This window comes from Pantherophis guttatus, chromosome 3 (genome assembly GCF_059756535.1).
Source record: "Pantherophis guttatus breed Tessera chromosome 3, ASM5975653v1, whole genome shotgun sequence".
NCBI lineage: Eukaryota > Metazoa > Chordata > Lepidosauria > Squamata > Colubridae > Pantherophis > Pantherophis guttatus.
This window is the reverse complement of record NC_142065.1, coordinates 173164092-173184826: the sequence shown is the minus strand read 5'-3', so window position 1 is coordinate 173184826 and position 20735 is coordinate 173164092. Positions and strand designations below refer to the sequence as shown.

At 35.9% G+C, this 20735-nt stretch overlaps 1 long non-coding RNA gene and 1 other non-coding gene across 2 annotated transcripts; both read right to left on the bottom strand.

Moving 5' to 3' along the window:
• Positions 1 to 433: 433 nt before the first annotated feature.
• LOC148114910 (Nuclear RNase P) lies at positions 434 to 758 on the bottom strand. Its single transcript, XR_015733640.1, has one exon.
• Positions 759 to 13612: 12854 nt separating this feature from the next.
• On the bottom strand, positions 13613 to 17188 carry LOC117672385 (uncharacterized). The gene is made up of 3 exons (XR_004593219.1): positions 17116 to 17188; positions 15739 to 15813; positions 13613 to 13731 (listed from the first exon to the last, which is right to left on the bottom strand). It is a non-coding gene; the product is annotated as an uncharacterized LOC117672385 (long non-coding RNA).
• Positions 17189 to 20735: the final 3547 nt, after the last annotated feature.

Below are 20735 nucleotides of genomic sequence, written 5' to 3'. Positions count from 1 at the left end.
TTAAAATGTTGATTAGATTTTTTTTTCTCAAAAAAAGCATCTTTTTCCACCCATCTTTATGCATGCATTCACTGTAGCATAGAGAGATAGATGCTGTAAAAATGTGCTTTTATAATGGATAAGGGGCTTTCTTCCTAAAATAGAGAGCTCAGGACAGAAACATAACTAGGATGCAGAAAAGTTCACCACAATTTCTACAGGCAATCATACTGAGAAATGTATAGCAAAGGTTAGATTCCATAGTTCATACATCATAGCTCCTGAGCTCCTTTTTTACAACCATAATGGGGAATTAAATAAAATGGTGCTACACAAGTATATGCATATTTTTATTATAAAAAAGCAGGGGAATCAAACTAAAAATATTAGCCATTTATTATTTGTGAAATCATAGCATCATCACTCTTTTCTTTTTCTTCTCTTTTTTTTAATACTGGGGGGGAGACTAGTCTGAATTGGGTTATGAAGCTGGCGGTGCTTCACCTCTTCCCATTGTACTCAAAGCTGCCAGCCGTGAGTCATTCCCAAATCCCCATCAAGCCACTGAGGCATCCGCAGGGAGGAGCCGGACCCCTCGCCACTTCTCCTGCCTCAATTCTAGGGCTTGATTGAGACCCGCATTGCTGGGAACTCACCCAACTTCAGAAGGCGGCACCTTGCTAGGGTGGCAACTTGGCCCTTCCCTCAGACCTTCCCAGAGGCGGGAGAAAGGGTGATGGACACCCAGCACGTGGCCTCTACGGAGAGCTTCCTCCCAGCAATTATAGCATCATCACTCTTGATCCCATTGCTGCCAGCCATTGAACAATTTTTAAAAGTTCAGTCATCGGCCAGAGGAACAGGGCGTTTTAAAATGACTTTCCATGTGTATTTGCTTTCAGCTCATCCTTTGAATGGACAATATCTTATTCATGCAAAGACTGAATGGGTTAATTTTGACTCAACATCTATGGTATACTGCCCTCCTCAGATTTCCTTATTGCTTATTTATTCTGGAAATTTTCAGAAAGAATAATTAAGTGGAAGTATGTATATGGTAAAACTCTTACGGACATGACCTTTAACTGGCCAAAATAATTCACCGTAGGGCAACAATATTTGAACCGTAATAATTTGAAAGGGCTAATTTACAGGTTGCTTCCAAAATCCAGGATCCGTGACTCCCAAGGGAACGACATTTGGGAAATTGTAGCTGTTTCAGTACCATTTGCTGCTGTCTGGCTATTGGGCTGCTGCTCTGATCATGTGATCTTCATTTTCAGTGTTCCATGACAATTTTCTGGCAGTCTCATAATCCCTTGCTCCATTCCCCCCTTCCACAGCAGCCACTTATTTGCCTGCTTGAAAGAGAAGGTGGGAGGGAGGGAGGAACTCTTTCTGGCCCATGCCATCCCCAGGCAGGTTCCCCTGATTTGTGCCCTGTTCCCATGAAACTTCCCTGACCTGCCTGCTCATCACATTCCTTCCTCAATCCACACAGCTTCTCTAGAGCATCCCACATATTCTTTCCAACCAGCACCACTTGCCCTGTGCATCATTGCTGACTGCATGATACCTCTTATGCAACCCCAAACACCCCATGCATGCTTCTTGATCCATGACACTCTCCTGCATGTTGTACTTAACTGTCACAACATCTTTTTACACTCCTGGACACCCTTCCTGACCAACAGCACTCATCCATCCACCCTCCCCAACTGTGCAGGGTCTCTGAAGCACACCAAGGCATCCTTCCTAATGCCTATGGCACCCCACATACCATTTTGACTGCACCGCCGTGCTCTCTCCCCACCTGGCAATAGCTACTTATCTAATTGCTGGCCTTGGACATGTAACCTCCTGCTGGATTCCCCATTGATTTTCTTCCTGCAAGTTTTGCACAAGCAAAATAAATGAGGAAGCCGGCAGAAATTCTGGAGAGGGAGGGAAGGAAAGGGACAAGGAAATGAAGGAAGGAAGGAAGGAAGGAAGGAAGGAAGGAAGGAAGGAAGGAAGGAAGGAAGGAAGGAAGGACAGTGAGGGAAAAAGGGAGAGAGATGGAGGAAGATAATGACAGAATGACAGGGAGGAAATGAAGAAAAAAAAAGATAATGACAGAAGAATCAGGAGGAGGAAGGGAGTCAGATTTATGAAGCTCCCTGCCAGCTTCCCTCAAGGAAACTCAGTGGGAAAACTGATTATTCATTTCTAACCCCCCTCAGTTACAGTTCAATATCAATCTCAGTTTAGCTCAACCCAAACTTGTAACTGCTATCTTGGTTTTGAAAAAAAATGACAGTGTATGTAAAGTATTATAAAAATTATTTATAAACAATTATTATTCACTGATAAACCTGGTTATTGAATGAAGAAGGAAGGAAAACTGGAATTTTGGGTATTTTTGCTAAAAGTAGAAATAATTATGTTTTTGCATTATTGCAAAAAAAGATATGACAGAACCTAGCAACTATCTATTACAAATAAATCCAACCAGTAGGTAATACATTTCATGAATATTTTGGATACCATTTGTCTATAGATTGGCACTGGTCATCATGGCATATTTTAAAAAGGATAAGAAGATTGTTTTTAATTTACCCTTTTGGTCTGTATAGTTGACAATAGTGGCAAATCTAATAATACAAAATGATAAATGATTTAAAATACATTTCATAAAAGGTTAGCTTGCTTTTGAAAAATAGCCATGGAAAGACAACACATTTATTTTTACAGAAATTTCAAATCAACTTTCACTGCATAATAATGAAAAATCAAATTTACTTTCATCTCAACAGTCTTTTGTTGATTATGTCAATCATTGCAATTATGTATGGCAAGAATGAGTTTTATAAAGAGAAGGAAATGTGAGGAATGTCTATATTACATTAAGCATATTAACTCTTAATTCTAATTAATTATAATTTGCAGAAGGCTCTAGTTTCAGTTTATAACTCTACATTTCTCTCTCTCACACACACACATACACATACACACACATTCATTTATTTAGAAATAAAATACATTAAACTCAGTAAGATTTACTTAGATTGGGTTTTACATATTACTTGTCTTGGGTGGTTAGGCTTGAAAAATGAGGTCCATGATAAGTACTACTTTACAATTAAACCAATGCCAAACAGATGTACATAACTGAGTGACTTCCAATTCCTCAATGTGGGGCTAGAGCTATTAGATACTCATTCCCCTCAAAAATGCAGACATAGTGTTGTATATTTCAGAAGCAGACCATTAAGATCAATTTCTAGTTTCCATCCTCTTACCTCGAAAATGCAATGTCTTCTGATTTCTCCCTCGATTATTTTAACATCATTGCCTGGAACAATTTCATTTTGAGATCAAAAAGGGTTATGCATATAGAATCCTCACCTGCAACATGTGCAGTGCATAAGCTTTGATAATGATAATCAAACTTGTAACCATGGAGCTGCAATCACTGTCTGCTTGTCTTTTCATGCTTCTTCAATTTCCTCATTACTTTCATGTAGCCCTATGTGCCTTTTGCCTAATTAATCAACCAGCTGAGGTTTAAGCAGCTTTAAAATGGTGATGGTGGTGTTGCTATAATTATTTTCAATATGGCTATGATCACAGGTGGCTTCACTTCTTTTCTGTTACTTTTCTGGCATTACAAAAAGTATTATATGCCACTTTGCAAAACTAAGCTCTGAAAGAAAGCATCTGCATTTCATCAATAAATAAACAAGCATGTTTTTTTTAGAACATTTCAGTTCTGGTTCATATGATATCTGGCAGGAAATATACTGCAGATGTTTGATAACATGTATAATTTATTAAACAGTAAATAATAACGAATTAAATCATTCCTGGATTTTATTTGATTTTTTTTGAAAAAAAGCATGCTAATGTTAACTTTAGGGACAGAATTGTAGGAATAAAAACTATCAATTTTGAACATCAAATCATGGATTTCATATATTTTTTATTATGACTCTGGATATACAGTATATCTCTCTGAGGGAGATAGGTGGTTTAGAAATAGGAAGAATGAATGAATGAATGAAATGCATCTCCCAAACAATATCAGTTATAAATGGCATAGTTATGTATAAGTTATTATTTTTTAAACCACAAAGCAGACATAAAAATTAGAACATATGAATGTACCATACTAGATATTGAAAATGAGCCTTTCAAAAACATGCTGGGCAGATGTTCTCTATGAAAACAAAGAGTTTGTCTAGATTCAGCTAGTCATTATTTCCCATCATTTGGTAACTTTTGTTAGGTGCAGAGATCAGGGCATCAGGTTAAAAACTGGTAGGCTGTGATTTCTAGTTGCATCTTGGGCATGAAGTCAACTGGGTGACTTTGTGGTAGTCATTTTTGTTCAGCCCTAGGAAGTAAGCAGTGGCAAATTACTTCTGAAATCTTGCCAAGAAAACTTTAGCCAGACAGTGTCCTAGAATAGGGCACAATTGGAAGGGGGGAAAACTACATGGAAATACCTTATAAATCACAAGAAAGATCCAGATGTAATATTTTGCAATAGTTGGCTTAAATTCCAACATGTTGGCTATATTGGCATTGTGTTAAAGAGGTAGGGGTGTGCTCCACTTTTCTCCCCTGTATATACTCAGGAAGGTTTAATTGTAAATCCCTCCAGAATTACTTATCAAGCTTTGTACATAGTATCTTTATATTGTAAATTACTTTTGTGTTTGAGCCTTTTATCTATATTTTTCTTTATAATGTTTAAGATAAGCAGGACAGCAAGCTTCTTAACCTAATATCTGATATTGAGGAGGAAGGGATTAAACTCCTGCATGGTAGAAATCATGTTTCCATAAGATGTCAATGTTGGGGGTCCTGAGTTATTGACAAGATTTTTCATCAGACCATCCCCAAGTGTTTTCTGCTACTGTCTTATTTAAAAATATTCTCCATAATAGGTTGACTGAAATATGACCAAATCAATGATGAAAGTTGCTACCAAGCCATCTCCAGATGTGATTGTTTATACTCCCTGTCCCTTAAGCAACATATAAAAAAGTGATATATGGATGTATGTATATTAGAATTTCTTATTTTCTTTGTATTTCTCTTTATATTTATTCAATAAAAATCTTTTTTTGGCATTTCACTCTGATTTGAGTCTATTGTCTCTGTATCCTAAAGAACCAGTTGCCTCAAAACTGGCCATCTGGGGGCAACACAATGGTCAATACATTATTTGGTTTAGAAACACTTAAAATACTTTGAATAGCTCCTGAATTTCAAATGATCTTGAAATATTAATCTGCTTATTAAAGCTATTTATAAATAAGATAACATCATAATGCACTTAATTTAAATGTTGATATTATTTCCATGAGAAGAAAGAAGAAAAAGAATAGCATCTGTAACTCTTATTTAAAAAAATACATTATTGCTGAAGAGCTTTCTAAGTTTTGAAGAAATGCAAGACAGCTCCATGAAAAGGGGAGTTGATGACTGTGGTGGAATGCTGAGCCAGCAAGTAGACCAGCTCTTTGATAATTCTTGTCAGGACAAAGAGAGTAATTGAGATCATCCACAAGTGCTCCTCTAGACAGCTGTTCCTCCTAAAGAGTTTTTACTGTTGATTTATAATATTTAAAAAGAATGACAAAAGCAATTTAAATTCTCAAGCAATTTAAAACTGGAAGCTTTTTAGTTTCAAGTTGATTTTAGTTTTCTTTGTAACCTTATCTGCTGTCCGTATGAGCCATAGTCGGATACAAATCGAGAATTTAGCACTATGAAACAATTAAAAGTACTTTGTTAGAAATCAACTGGTGAAGAAATTTAAAAAAGTATCACCTAAGGGAAACCTGTGACTTGTTGTCATCCTTTTGGGGCTGTTTATATTTAAGAGAATTTGAGGGGCAAAATGATCCTTTCAGATGCTTAATGAGCCAAATCCGATCCTTGAAAGTCTTGAATCATCCTCTCCACTTTAGGAGTGTGGTCATCAGTATGCCACACACAACTGATGTGTCTCTCAAGCCAATGGAATTTACATACCTCTGTGCAATTTCAAACTCGGTATACTATAATGGCAGTATTCTGTATGCTTTTGAGGGGGGGATCCCTTTGTGATTCAGTCAAAAGGTATTATTTTGATACTTTTCCCTGGTCAATCCTTTTGTCTTATTTGTGCTTGAGTTTGGAAATAAAAGTCCTCTTTTCCATTCCCTGATCTTGATACAGCTACCTTAGTTTTCTCCCTCCTTTACCCTGCAGCCACAATTGAATATGATTGCAGTGTTCCTCCTGCTGCTGCATGACTAGAGTATTAAGGAGCAGGAAAGGAGACCTATCTAATTACATTATGCAGCCTGCTCAATATACTTATTCCTCAGCTTGATATGCAATGTTCTCTGCATGGCACAGTACGGTATTAGAACAAAATAATTAGTGGAAAACCTGCCGCAAGTTCTTTCGTTTCATTTGATGAAGTCTGATTGGGAAGGCTTTGAAAAAGCTTAATTGAGCAAACAAAATTATTAGATAGGGTGCTAATTGCAAAAAGCAGGACACTGCCAGTCAGATGGTCTCCTGGGAGACTTGCTCAAGGACTTGCTTTCCTTTTGTAAAACATGGAATAAAAAAAAAGAAAGAAAATATACTATATAATTTTACAAAAATAGGAAGGGTCAAAGAATTCACATTTGTTTGTTTGTTAAATTCTGAAGAAAAAGATAAGGCGTCATTTTTCGCCGGCTCCTTTTATCCTATTCCTCTGTGTTTCTAGTTTAGTTTTAGTTTACTTTATTGATTAGCCTTTGGGCCATATCAATGTGCAGAGTTCCAGACCCAACCTAGCAGTTCGAAAGCATGTAAAAATGCAAGTAGAAAAATAGGGACCACTTTTGGTGGGAATGTAACAGCGTTCTGTGTGCCTTTGGCATTTAGTCATGCTGGCCACATGACCATGGAGACGTCTTCGGATAGTGTTGGCTCTTTGGCTTTGAAAAGGAGATGAGCACCACCCCCTAGAGTCGGGAACAATTAGCACATATGTGCGAGGGAAACCTTTACCTTATGATTTAAAGTGAAATTGGAATAAAATACAATTTAAAATGAAATTGGAGTAAAATACAATAATATGATAAAATTATATTTCAGTGTCACCCCTACAATCTTCCCCAATCGGTCCCACATATGTTGATTTCAACCGAACCATTTTGCTTCTAAAAATCAGTGTGGTACAATGGGTAAAGGGTAGACCTATTGTAGAATTAGAATCAGTTTCTAATGTATGGAATCTCACAGGGTGAATTGGGACCAGTCACACTCTTGCCAGCCCAGCCCAGCCCAGCCCAGCCTAATGTGTGTGTGTGTGTGTGTGTGTGTGTGTGTGTGTGTGTGTGTATATATATATATATATATATATATATATATATATATATATATATATATATATCCATCCCTATATATATATAGGGATGGAAATTGAAGAGAATATTCTGCATGCCAGTTTGAGTTCTAAGATAATGATGAAGAAATAAATGGGTGCCTCCTGCAACAGAGTAAGAGAATTGAGATTGATAAATCAAGCATCTCATGAGTGTACCGTTGACTTCCAAGGGTCACCTCCCCTAGAATAGGACTGTGAAGAAAAAATACTCTAATCCTTTACTGTCCTCTGTGATTTCAACTTGGATTGGGAAGCCTCTACATGATGCTAATAGTGAAGAGTTCCAATTCATAAGAACTGTCAATTTGTGAAAGAAACCCTATTATTTAAAAATGGCTTAATAAGATATTGCATTTCCCCCCAATATCAGTAACACTGATAAAGTTAGTTAAAATAATGCTGTATATGTTGCTTTGCAAAGTAATCGTAGCATCACCATCTTCTTTTGCCTAATATTGCTTGCAATTTCTATTCCTAGACTTTGCATTCTAAAAATTATTCTTCAGGCTATAGAAAATATATGACATTAAGCGGTTCTTGGACTACAATTTCCATTCATGATTAGTCTGGATGGAATTAATGAGAAAATTTAAAACATCTGAAAAATCACACATTCCTCACATGTGTTTTCTGAACTTGCCTTGACTAAACCACTGTTCCTATTTGTCTTTATTTTTACAACTTGGAGGAAAACTGTGGCTGCCTCTTCAAAATGTTGCTTCAAGTACCTATGATATAACACAGAGGTCACCAACCTTTCAGACCTCAGGGGCCACTAAATTCATAATTTTAAATCCCGTGGACCACTAATATGATCTGCCTAATGACCGGCTGGGTGGGCGTGGCTAGGTGGTCATGTGACTGGGTGGGCATGGCCAACTCAATGTCACTCATGTCGAGGGGAGCCTCACCAGCCTCTACTCACCCCTCCCCTCCCAGCCACTCCTTGCCTTCCCATCCGGGCTCCTTAGGGCCCCAACAGGAAGCAGTTGTTGGAGCTAAGAGCCACCATGAGAAAGAGTTGGCAAAACAGCTCAGTTCAAATTGGATCTGACCAACAAGGAGGCTCAGTAGAAGCACCTCACTGAAGATTAGGAGCATAGGCTTTCCAAGCAGAGGGAAGACCTGCGGGAGTACAAGGCCAGGTACAGGCGCCTGGAGGCTCAGCGAGCTGAGTTGGTCAGCCAGTTCCAGGCCATGATGCAGTCCCACTGGAACAAGGTCTTCCGGCTCTTTGCCACCAGCGGCATTTCCCTCCAGCCTTTGCCCAAAGCCCTGAACCAGGAGGCCAAAGCAGACCACAAGTCAGAATTTCTGTCCCCCTCAAACCCACACAAAAAGTCCCTAAAGGGGGAGACTCTCTGCAGCAACACAAAAGTTCATTGCATGTATCTGTCCCAGGGGCTGTAGTTTGAGGACCCCTGATTTAGTGCAATATAAAAAATGCAAATAATTTTTCTGCGGAGCACCAAAATTTTCTTATGGATCACCAGTGGTCCATGGACCACCAGTTGGTGACCGCTGATATAACATGTCTCACAAAATCTCCAGCAGTTACATCTCTAAGACTGCATCATATATACAGGTAACCCCCATGAGTGAAATCTTAATATGGGACAATTGGCCAGATGGACTGAAGAGCTACTGGCTGAGTGGAAAGTAAGAGCAAGATTTTTGTTTTAGTTTTGTCTAGGTAAAACAACTTGTAACTTTTTAAACTTCAGATTTAAACTTATACTTGCTTCATATCTTTGACATAAAATATTTTAAGCAAAGAATTTACTTTTTCAAAACAGCAATCTTATGAACCTTCTGTTGAATGGGTCACTGACAGTCCAATTCATTCCACAAGAGGGCATTTGCTTTCCTTGATTTCTTTGCAGACAAAAATTGCTCCTGATTTTGTTCTTCTTTCTTATTGTACATTCCTAAATTTGAAAAGAGGAAGAACAAATGAACATCAGAACAGGATTTTCTTTACAACTCATCTATTGTTCCTTCTGTAATTATGTTTTGCACTTTAAAAAGTAAAGATATATGACATTAAACATTCAATGGTATCATACATTATTTCTATTGTAACATCCAGTAAACCTTCACAGAGAAAGCATAGATCAGGGGCGGGTTTCAAAACTCGTTGCTACTGGTTCACTTGTGGACGTGCACATGCTTGTGCGCTTGTGCATGCATGTACAATGCTTCTGTGCTTGTGCACGCATGCAACGCTTCTGTACATGCGCAGAAGCATCAGGACAGGTGGGCAGAGTCTCCTGCCGACGCCATTACTGGTTTGCCCGATTCGGGGCAAAACGGTAGCAACCCACCACTGGCATAGATGCTCTATTTTCCCCATCTAATATGGAAACTTATCATACTGAAGCAAAAATTTAACTTTTAAATAAAATTTAACTTAAATAAATTGAGCACCGTTCCCAACATTTCAAGTACATCAAGATGGGGAAAGTGATCTCAGATATCTGTAATGTACTGAGAAACAATGTACTGTATATTTATCTATTTTTCCAGTGACATTATGATTATTATACTAATAATCATTCTCCCCCCCTCTCTCTAGCAAAGAATGTCTTAAGTGTCTATCCTTCATTTTACAGTATTCTTGTGAAAAACTAGCTTTAAAACAGTTTTATATTGTTTCTAAAACAGGCAATTTACTTTTAAATACTTGGCAGTACAGATTAGCTTGACTTCTGTTCAATGTAATCAACAAGACAATGAGTGCTTTTGTTTCCAGATATCCTCCAACCAATAGGTTGTCACCGATTTTACTTTATGCAAAAAATAAATAAATCACTATTATTGTGCTCTAAATGCTCATCAAAATGCTATGTACTAGTCATTGTTCCTTACTGACATGAAATCTGATCATGATCAAATTAGATACCTGAAGATCAAAAACAGATCAATCATGTCATTTAGTCTGCTCATCTAAACAATATGCAGTACATTTTAGAAAATCTGTTTCTGGACAACCAGAGATAACCAGACTATTAAAAATCCTATTTGGCCTCTAATGAAGCCTTTTCAGCCAGAAGGCCATCACAAGCTTTGCAATTCTCAGACATTCCAGGCAAAATTTAGTTGCAATATTGATGTCTTTGGAAAACATCACCCTAGGAATCAATCAATGTTATGTTACTTACAAGCCAGATGAATAGGGCTATGTATGGTATGAATGAAATTAAGGATGAGTTGCAATGGTTTTAAATTACAGTAAATATATTTAAAAAATGGAACTCAAGCTTCACAGGGTTCAGGAATATTTGTTTTCTCAGTGACTATTATGCAACCCTTCACTAGCTCCTTGATATTAGTCATATTGGAAACTAATCAGATGGGCATGAATTCAAAATTTCAAACCAGCAAGGCGAAATTTAATTTTTGAGTTTTTCCCTCTCTGTGTGCTTGAACATTTTATGTCTTAAAATAAGAAAAGAACAATACAAGAGACTGACTAAGCATATGTGACATACAGTATATAACTTCACTACACTAAAACTTTGTGATTTTTTTAAAAAAACCAAGTTATTTTATAAGCTAGCAGAACACAAAATAAGATATATGGTTATGTCTTGAAACAGGTTACAAGAGAAAGCTAGCATGCATTTTCTAGACTTGTTTTGCTTTGAACTTTTTGGTTGCTTTTTTCTCAAAATACCTAATTGACTTTCTCCTCTGGACCTAATAGGTATGTGGAGCAACTTGGCTTTGCTTTCTTTGAGCAAGAAGTATTTTCCTTGTGTAGACAGAACAGGGTTCTTCTTAATAAAGTTCTTTCCATTACCTCAAAGCCCCAATAGAACATCTCAGCTTTGAAGTGGGGCAAAGTGAAGTACTGCAGCCATTTGGTTTCAGTTTTAAAAATGCTGAGAGGGTGTTGCAATACAAAGCAGCTCTGAAAGAATGTTTTTCTTGAGCCATCATTGAACTGATATACGGTACTCATTTGAAGCTTTGCCCAGCTGTAGTATCTAATACAATCAAAAGTGAATCTGCACGAAGTTACTGTTAAGGCTGCAACACAATTTCTGCTCATCTGCAGTCAATGTTCAGTAAAAATAGAAACTGGAGGCCAGGTTTTTAAAAGTGCAGAAAGTGCAGATGCTTTTAAAAAAATATTCTTGATCAAGAAAGACTCGTACTAGGCAAAAACAATTTTTTTTGGGGGGGCAGTGGATTTATGTGAATACTCTGGGGCTACTCAGATTTGAAACACTCTTCTCATGAGAAAAAAAAAAGAGCAACAAAGGTAAGATGGAGAATAGCAGGTGTCCTAAGAAATGGTACCTAGAACGATTGATAAGGTAATATATTGATGCTTTCTAGCTGGCTACACACTCTGTAAATAGAGATTCTGCGGGAATCTGCATATTTTGTTTTCAGAATTCCAGATGAAATTTTAAAATAAAAAGGTTGGAATGCTAATAGTTTGGAAGGAGAGTTGGACTTGTGTATTTCTACTAATTTAGCAAGCTAGAAGTCCTTTACTCCTAAAAGATATTACTAATTTGCAGTTATGGGGATGTGTTCACATGTAGTAAGAATTCAGAGTTACATAAAAGAAGTCTGAACTGGAAATGACAGAAGATCCTGATCATAAAGGCAAAGTGAAGCTAAAAGCAAGGAGACTGGATACGTCATTTGTCAAAGGGCTAAAATGATAGAGATAGCCATCTAAAATGTAGGGCTGATATTTATGAGAAATAAAATCAACAATGAATATTCCCCTTTTGCACAATTGTGTCCAATCAGGATGTCCGTATAATGTATTCCTGAAAAATTAACTAATATAACATGTAGTTTGGTCCTTACTGTCTCCAAATATGTGGATCAAAAGTTTTATTAATACACTTCACCAAAATGTATACCATGTATATACTTTTCATATTATGGAGGAGAGGAGTAATCATTGCAAGTGACGTTTTATAAAAACTTTTAAATGAGCAGGTAGCAATGGTGACAGGGACTCAAAGCATCCCGAGAGACTCAATTTCAGCTTGGTAGCACTCAGGGTTTTTTTAAAAATACACTATCACTGAAATTTTAGGAGATTGGTGGTCTTTTTGAAGATTGACTAGGCAATCTAAGCAATTTCTGCATCCAAAGTATCTCAGTTCAGCTTGAAGTTTGAATGAAGTGTAAATATTGTATTAGCTTTAATAATAATTTTAATGTAACATATGTCTCAAAATGAGTATTTCCTGACCAAGGAACTATCAAATATAATTTTACGGGCAACGTTAAGCAAACAAGAAGCAAAACTGTAAGTACTTGTTGGTGGCAAAGCATAGTATTCTGTTTTATATTTCTATTTAGATTGAATTAATCTACTTCTTTGTGTGAATATATCATTTTAAATAAATAAAACTCCCATGTAGTGCTTTCAAGAAGGTTGCAGTTGTTAATAGCTTTAGAAACTATAATTTAAGATAAATTGTATCAATGTTGATTGAACATTTTCTGTTTTTATTTCATTTTTAAAGGAGAAGAATTGAAACTATGGATAACTCTAGCTATTAAGGGAAAAAAACCAGTTTGCCATAATGTAACATATCAAGTTATTTTGCACATTATGATTACCTTTCATAATGTAAATAATCTTATCTTGACATCTGGAATTTTGAAGTCTTTCTACAATACATATTTTTATCACCACTAATGAACATTGTAGCAAAATATAACCTTTTGAATTTCTTCCGTTAACCTCCCTAACCTCCAGTTTTTTGTTCTAATCAAGTTGTTAAAGCTGTGTTGTGCCTTCACTTATTTATAGTTTTCCTGGTTTTGGTTGTTTAGTGAACCATTCTTTAAGGTCAGGGTTATTAGCATAGACGTATATTTTTTTCCCCCTCTAAGCTTTCAAAAAGCCAATAATAATTTTAGTCATCAGTTTAAAGTGGACAGTTAGCAAGGGAGGAAAAAAATTGTTTTTCCAGTTCACTACTTTCTTCAAAGCAGCTCTACAGGATTGCTAATTATTATCAGCCTCTCAGAGCAAATCATAGATTTCCTGAGTCTTCCAATCTAATGTGATGCTGATTTTTTTTTTTTTTTGGTTAAACTACCGTAGTTGAGTAGGTAACTGAAATGTCCAGTTGCCTCTGGATGAGCTATTATCTTTTTTTCTTCTTCTTATGCTCCTAGCTCCTATTGCAACTTTGGGCAACTTTGAAATAAAGATTCACTTGCCTTTCATTTGTTCTTGATCACAACTGCCAGTGGCAGTTTTTAAGTACATATTTCAAAAGTAGAAGGTTGCTTATACAATACGTGGCCTCGTGTGACTTTGGTCCAAATGTTGCATTGTATTCAGCCTGGTAAAAAAAATATGCAGGTGAAATTTTCTTAAGGAAAATGTATTTTGATTCACTGATAGATATTTTATAGCATTCAGAAAATGACCAATAATACACCCTGTAACATAAGTAATAATGTGGCAGCTTTAATATAGATGCATTTGAAATTCAAGATTCATTTAAAAGAGTCAACACACTTTCAGTATAATTTTGTTTGAGATGCAGAAATAGCAGATAGAATTTCTCAATTGTATATATAAATAAATAAAATTTCTGAGAACAAAATTAATGCATCTGGGAGAGCCACAAATTAAGGGTTAAAACTGACCACTAAATTTATTCATAGTATTTATCAATAAACTAGGCATGCTATATGTGGGTGCAAAAATCTAGGTGTCCATTAATGGCCTCAAGCAAAGAATTGGAGTTGTCTGAATCTGTGAATCTTCTTGAATTTTGCAGGCCTGAAATCGTATGACTACTACCACTACTATTGTAAGCAAACAAACAAACAAAATAAAATTAGTGGGATTATAATATATCCTGTTATAGATTTTTTAATGCAAAACCTTTTCATAAATTGCAGACAAATTTCATCTGCATATTACATAATGCATTTTATATTCTTTCACAGGTTTTGAGTTGTATTTCCAATGACTGTTGGAAAATGTTCATGCATTAGAACCAGCCAGCTGAAATATCTGAGTTTTATGCACACAATGGAATACTTATACCTCATCAATATACATATATGATTCTGAATTATTTATCACCAAAGTCTCCTAGCCTATCAGAAAAACTTAAGAACAGCTATAAAATTCATTGAGATAATGATACGTAATAAGCAAGTTATCTTTTCTCTTGAGATTTTCTCTTCTCTTTCAGTTTCTTTCTGAAATAATGTTTTTGTTATTTGGTTTTCAAATATTTATTTATTGTTTATTTATTTATTGGTTCGATTTATATGCCGCCCTTCTCCGGAGACTCAGGGTGGCTTACAATGTGTTAAGCAATAGCCTTCATATTTTTGTATATACCTGCTTAGTAGGGCTTTCGGCACCCCCTAAGCGGTGTTATTTTTTATACAAAGTCAGTTTATTGCCCCCACAATCTGGGTCCTCATTTTATCTACCTCAAAAGGATGGAAGGCTGAGTCAACCTTGAGCCTGGTGAGATTTGAACTTGCAGTAATTGCAGGCAGCTGGTGTTACTTAACAGTGCATTAGTCTGCTGCGCCACCAAGGCTCATTATCAAATAATATTTATCATACATCTAGCTACAAATAAATGATTGAGAATCTAATTATAAACATACAGTTCTGTAAAAAAAAAGGATTCAGTCTCTCCCCTTTTTTTAATTTCTAATTTTTGCATATCACTGCTATAATGATCACAGCATTGTGCAAGTCCTGCTGACATATAAAGGAATTGAAGTGAATAAAAAATTGCCAACATTTAGAGTTTTTCATTTATTTCATAATAAATCTTTTGTCTAGCACCAAGTGCGCGCACACAGGCACACACACATGAAATTCCAGTAATTGATTAATTGTATTAGGCTTTTTGTTGTTTGATTCTTTTTTTACTTTATTTTATAGTTCTGTGCTGTTCATTTTGTTTCTGTTGGTTTCTAACATGATTATTTTAAAAGTTCTATGTCTTTAGTGTGTCCTTCGGTTTTATTATTTGTAAATTTTTCTCCTTAAATTACTCACAGTTAAATGGACAATCTCTTTAATTTTCTTTTTTCCTTGACCCCGTTATTTATTTATTTGCTTGATAACTTTCTTAAGTTGCATCATAAACTAGGCATCCTATACAGTACTGATCTTTTACTAGCAGTCCTCCCCTCCCCTACAATATACTGATTTTTGAAATGTTAGAGTCTTAGACATCTTTCTAAGAGGAGAAACATAGAAAATTGGGTAATTTTAAAATTGAAAAAAACTTTTATATACAAAACTACAAAATACGTTTCTACACAAGAAAGATCTTTTATCTAAAAGGTAATTTTATTGAGTACACCTTAGGGAAATTCAGGATATTCCAGAAGAGTCAAAGCTGTGAATAAATTTTTCAGTAGAACAAGGATTTACGAATCTAGAAGAAGCACAAATTAAAGAAAGAATAAACAATAACTAAATGAAATACAGACAATAAGAAGAACAATTATATATATTTTAAAACTTTTAATTCAGCTTAATTTTAAAACAACTAAGTAAACATTGGCCAGTTGAATCATACTCTGTTGATAGTTAACTGATTCAAAAAATAATTGATAAATTATTAATGTTGTTTTCCTAATTTATCTTTATCAAAATTATGATTACCACTGGACTTTAATTTATCTAATCTGGGGAATATGGCAGTCACAACTGTAACCATTGAGAATAGATCAGCTCTGGGAAGAAACAACTGACAGAAATATTAGTTTACATATCATCAGCCATTCAATATAATTTCTGAAATATAATTTCAGAATTTCAGACCAATTTCAGAAATTGGTCGCAAAAACAAATCTTCTCATGGTTTTGACTACCTTTATTCTAGCGTATAATAAAATGTGTGCATGAAAGAAATATTGTGGTAATATGACACATCAGGGTTAATATAATCCTGATGTGTCATACCTCCAGTTTTTATGTCAAAGGTGATTACAGTGCCTACCATACAAATCCAGGTAAGAATACCCTACAAACTTCAAACAAAAACTTAACATGCAACTTCCATCTGGCAATCACAAGGCCAGATGGCTGCATAAACTCCTCAGAGGAAACAACAGCTGTTTGTATTTGAAGATGTTCTTTAATCAGCTGGCAGAACTATTCAGTCTGTTGCTGATGTTACTGTAGCATACGAGCCTTCCATATCAGGAGCATTATTTTATTTAGAAGAGCAGACACAGAAGATTATCACTTTTATTAAACAGTTGTAGCAGGTTAGTGAACTTTAATGCCTGCAGGCATCAGCGTGCTGATGAATCAATAAGCAACCCTAGGCAGCATTACTGAACAATAACCATTCTTATTGGCAGAAGATCAGATTATCATAGGTTGCTATGCTACATGTTGCGATAGCTTCTCATGCAGTGAGTGATTCATCACTTGTTTGAATGCATGAACAGACGCTCACCCCAATACTTTGGTTCCCTGATAAAACAGAAAGAATGCTCTTCTTCAGAAATCTAAACTCGGAATCAAACATGCAAAATAATTTATTTCAGGGGGAGAAAATTACATAAATGAGCTCTCTGATGGAAAAAAAAAATTTCCATTCTCATCTGTCCCTCTTTCTTTTTCTCTATACAACAAATTACTAATCAAAAGAAACAGCTACCATTCTTCTGCATTTGATTGACACCTCAAATCAGCTGGAGCATGAAATGGAATGAAAGATGCATACCTTTAAAACAGGAAGACTAAGTGCAGAAACCAATGCACCCAAATTAAGGAATATGCAACACTCATGTCAGCAGCGCTTACTACAGAATAAATGTGTACAGGATTCTCATCATTCTGATTTTGATGAGTAACATCAGCTTATCCATGGGGATGTAAGTGTCTTGCTAAGAATAAATGACTGTAATCAGGGGACTGATAGTGGCAGGAAAAACTGGGTGTGCACACATGGCGCTGATTTATTTTGGTCACAGTATTTCCTGGTGCTCAGCCTTTATTTATCTAGCTACAGGACATGGAAGGGGTATGTCAGCAAGTGTAATAGTTGCTGGATATTTTCCTACTGGTTGGTCACATTAAGAGAAGGGAAGGAAAACCAAGGGCATAATTTTACTTAATCATTTTAATCATTTTAATTAATAGACCCTGCTGGTATTTATTCAGGACATCACAATTCCTTAGGAAGATAGTAGAGACATATGAGAGATTTGGCACTGGGGGAAAGTATGTTTTAGGTAGATAGTCTCAAGAATGGCTAAGGAGCAACACATAGACTGTGAGCAAAGGCCCTTTTGCAATAAGACAGAGGGCATTTGAAAAGGGAAATTATGCTTATGTTCAGCTAGTTTTCTCATCATTTGATGTGTGCTGACATGGGTGCTACATTTTCTTAAATTAGGGTGCATTAAAATGATTATATGCTAATTCAGTCAAATGTGAATGGAAACTCTTTTTTGTCTTTCCATATAACAATGGAAGGTTTGGGACTGAAGGAAGAGAATAGCAATAGGAATAGCACTTAGACTTATATACCACTTCATAGTGCTTTATAGCCCTCTCTAATGTTGTGAAGGAATGAATGAAATAAGCTTTTAAAAGGGTTAATGAAGAGTTACCCCAATCCAACATTGAACCAAAGGATTACAGCAGGGGTGTCAAACTCACGATGACACGTTGTCACGTGACATATTGCAACTTTCTCCCCTTTGCTAAAATGGGGTTGGGGATGGCCAGCATGTGATGCATCTGGCCCAGATTACAGGGCTGTAAAAAGAAAAGAAAAAGAACAATGAACTTCTTTAGTTCAATTCTGAGTGCTCTTACAATAACATAAGATTGTGTGGAATCAGGTCGGTATTGATTCCTAACAACAACATAGAAATATTGACTCCAGGATCATCTGCCCCCAACCTGGTCTTTCAGATCTTCTGACACTGCCATTGTAATTGAATTTATCCAACTTATTGTTGGGGGTCCCTTTTTCTTTTTTCCTTCTCTTTTACCAGCCTTGAAAACTTCTCAAGAGAACTAGGTCTCTGCATAATGTGTACAAATATAATAATTTTCAGCCAAGTCCTTTGTGTTTTAAGTGAGAACTGTGGATTGATTTCTTCTAACATCCATTTGTTTGTTTTCTTAGCTATTCATGATAATGTCAGGAGTTTTCTCCAATAGAAAATACTTGAAAATAAATCAATGCTCTTTCTTTATCTTGCTTTTTCAGATCCAATTTTCACTTTCATAGAATGTTACAGGCAAAGCATGGACACTTCTTTTCGTTGTAGTTTATAGATGCAAAACGAGACTGAAATATTTTCAAGTTGACAGAAGAATGTATCATATCAATGTTATGGATAGGAACTTTGGCAAACAATCTGCTGCTTTTTCAGTGAAAAATTACACATGTTCTCACAAAGGTAGAGAAAACATAGTGTGTGCATCTTGCTGAAATTAATTGCATAAAGATCATCATCAAATAGTATGTGAGAGAGAAAATTTGTTATCAGATCTCTCATTGTTTTGTACAAGAAAGTACATCTTAGCAGTTTATTACTTAAATCCAATCTTCTCTAGAAAGAAAAGGCAATTAAAATGAATACAGCATTCCTGAATTTAGGATCAGAAATGTATCAATTTAAATTTCTAATATAATAGGGAAGGGGAATTATAACCATTTTCAACTAGAATTTCATTGTCAGGAGCTCCAAACTTGCATCTGTAATGTTATATATAGTTTAATCCTACAATAATCCTAGAGCACTACTTCAATTGTCAGTGAACTTCTAAAACTGGTAGTTGTACCTGACGTCATTAGTTTGATCTTATTTTTTCTCTGTGCTTTTTGAGTTTCATTTCTAAAATTTACAGATTATTTGCACTTTTGGTTATTACAATACACTTATTAACATAGCACAGGTTATTGAAGTTTCTTTCTCCAATTGTAAAATCATACTAACTTTTTATAATCCTGCTTTCCTCAACATATATTCAGCATATAGGTTAAATAAATAAGGGAGAAATGCAGCCTTATTCCTTTGTTGACCTGCAGCCAATTTGTTTCATCATGTTCCATTTGGACTGTGACTTCTGACCATTGAATAGGTTTCACTAGAGTTCAATAAGCTATCTTGGGTTTCCCATGTTCCTAAGTACATTCCACATTTCACATGATCACCCAAATTACAGACCTTTCTATACTCAATGAAGTATATATTGGCTTGTCTCTCTTGAACATTGGGCGCTATCTAGCAAAATGAAATTCAATGGTGAAAAAATTAAGGTTTTACATTTAGGCAAGAAAAGCAAAATGCATAGGTACAGAATATGTGATACCTTGCTCAATAGTAATAACTGTGAGAGAGATCTTGGAGTCCTAGTGGACAACCATTTAGATATGAGCCAACAGTGCACAGCAGCTAACAAAAAAGCCAACACAGTTCTGGGCTGCATAAACAGAGGAATAGAATCAAGATCACGTGAAGTGTTAATACCACTTTATAATGCCTTGGTAAGGCCACACTTGGAATATTACATTCAGTTTTGATCACCACGATGTAAAAAGGATGTGGAGACTCTAGAAAGAGTGCAGAGAAGAGCATCAAAGATAATTAGGGGACTGGAGGGTAAAACATATGAGGAACGGCTGCAGGGACTGGGTATGTCTAGTTTAATGAAAAGAAGGACTAGGGGAGACATGATAGCAGTGTTCCAATATCTCAGGGGCTGCCACAAAGAAGAGGGAGTCAAACTATTCTTCAAAGCACCCGAGGGTAGGACAAGAAGCAATGGGTAGAAACTAATCAAGGAGAGAAGCAACTTAGAACTAAGGAGAAATTTTCCTGAAAGCTAGAACAATTAATCAATGGAAACTTGCCTCTGGAAGTTGTGAATGTTCCAACACTGGAAGTTTTTAAGAAGATGTTGGATAACCATTTGTCTGAAGTGGTGTAGGGTTTCCTGCCTAAGCAGGGGGTTGGAGTAGAAGACCTCCAAGGTCCCTTTCAACTCTGTTATTCTAAATTCTTTTTGGCTCTCTCAATTACCTATTGCATACAAGGAAAATGTTTCTTATTGCCTTGGATGGTCCTTTATCTTTCTTTATCTTTATCTTTATTTGATTTGTATACCGCCCTACTCCCGAAGGATTCAGGGCGGTGAACAGCCAAACAGTAAAATACATAAATACAAAATTTAAAAACAGGATAAAATCGAATTAAACAATTTGGCCCAGACAAATTAAAACACCCCAATCATTTAAAAAATAGATTAAAATTTGCATATTAAAAAGAAAAGAGGGAAAAGATTAGGCCAGACCCGCCTGGTGGAATAAAATGGTCTTTAAAG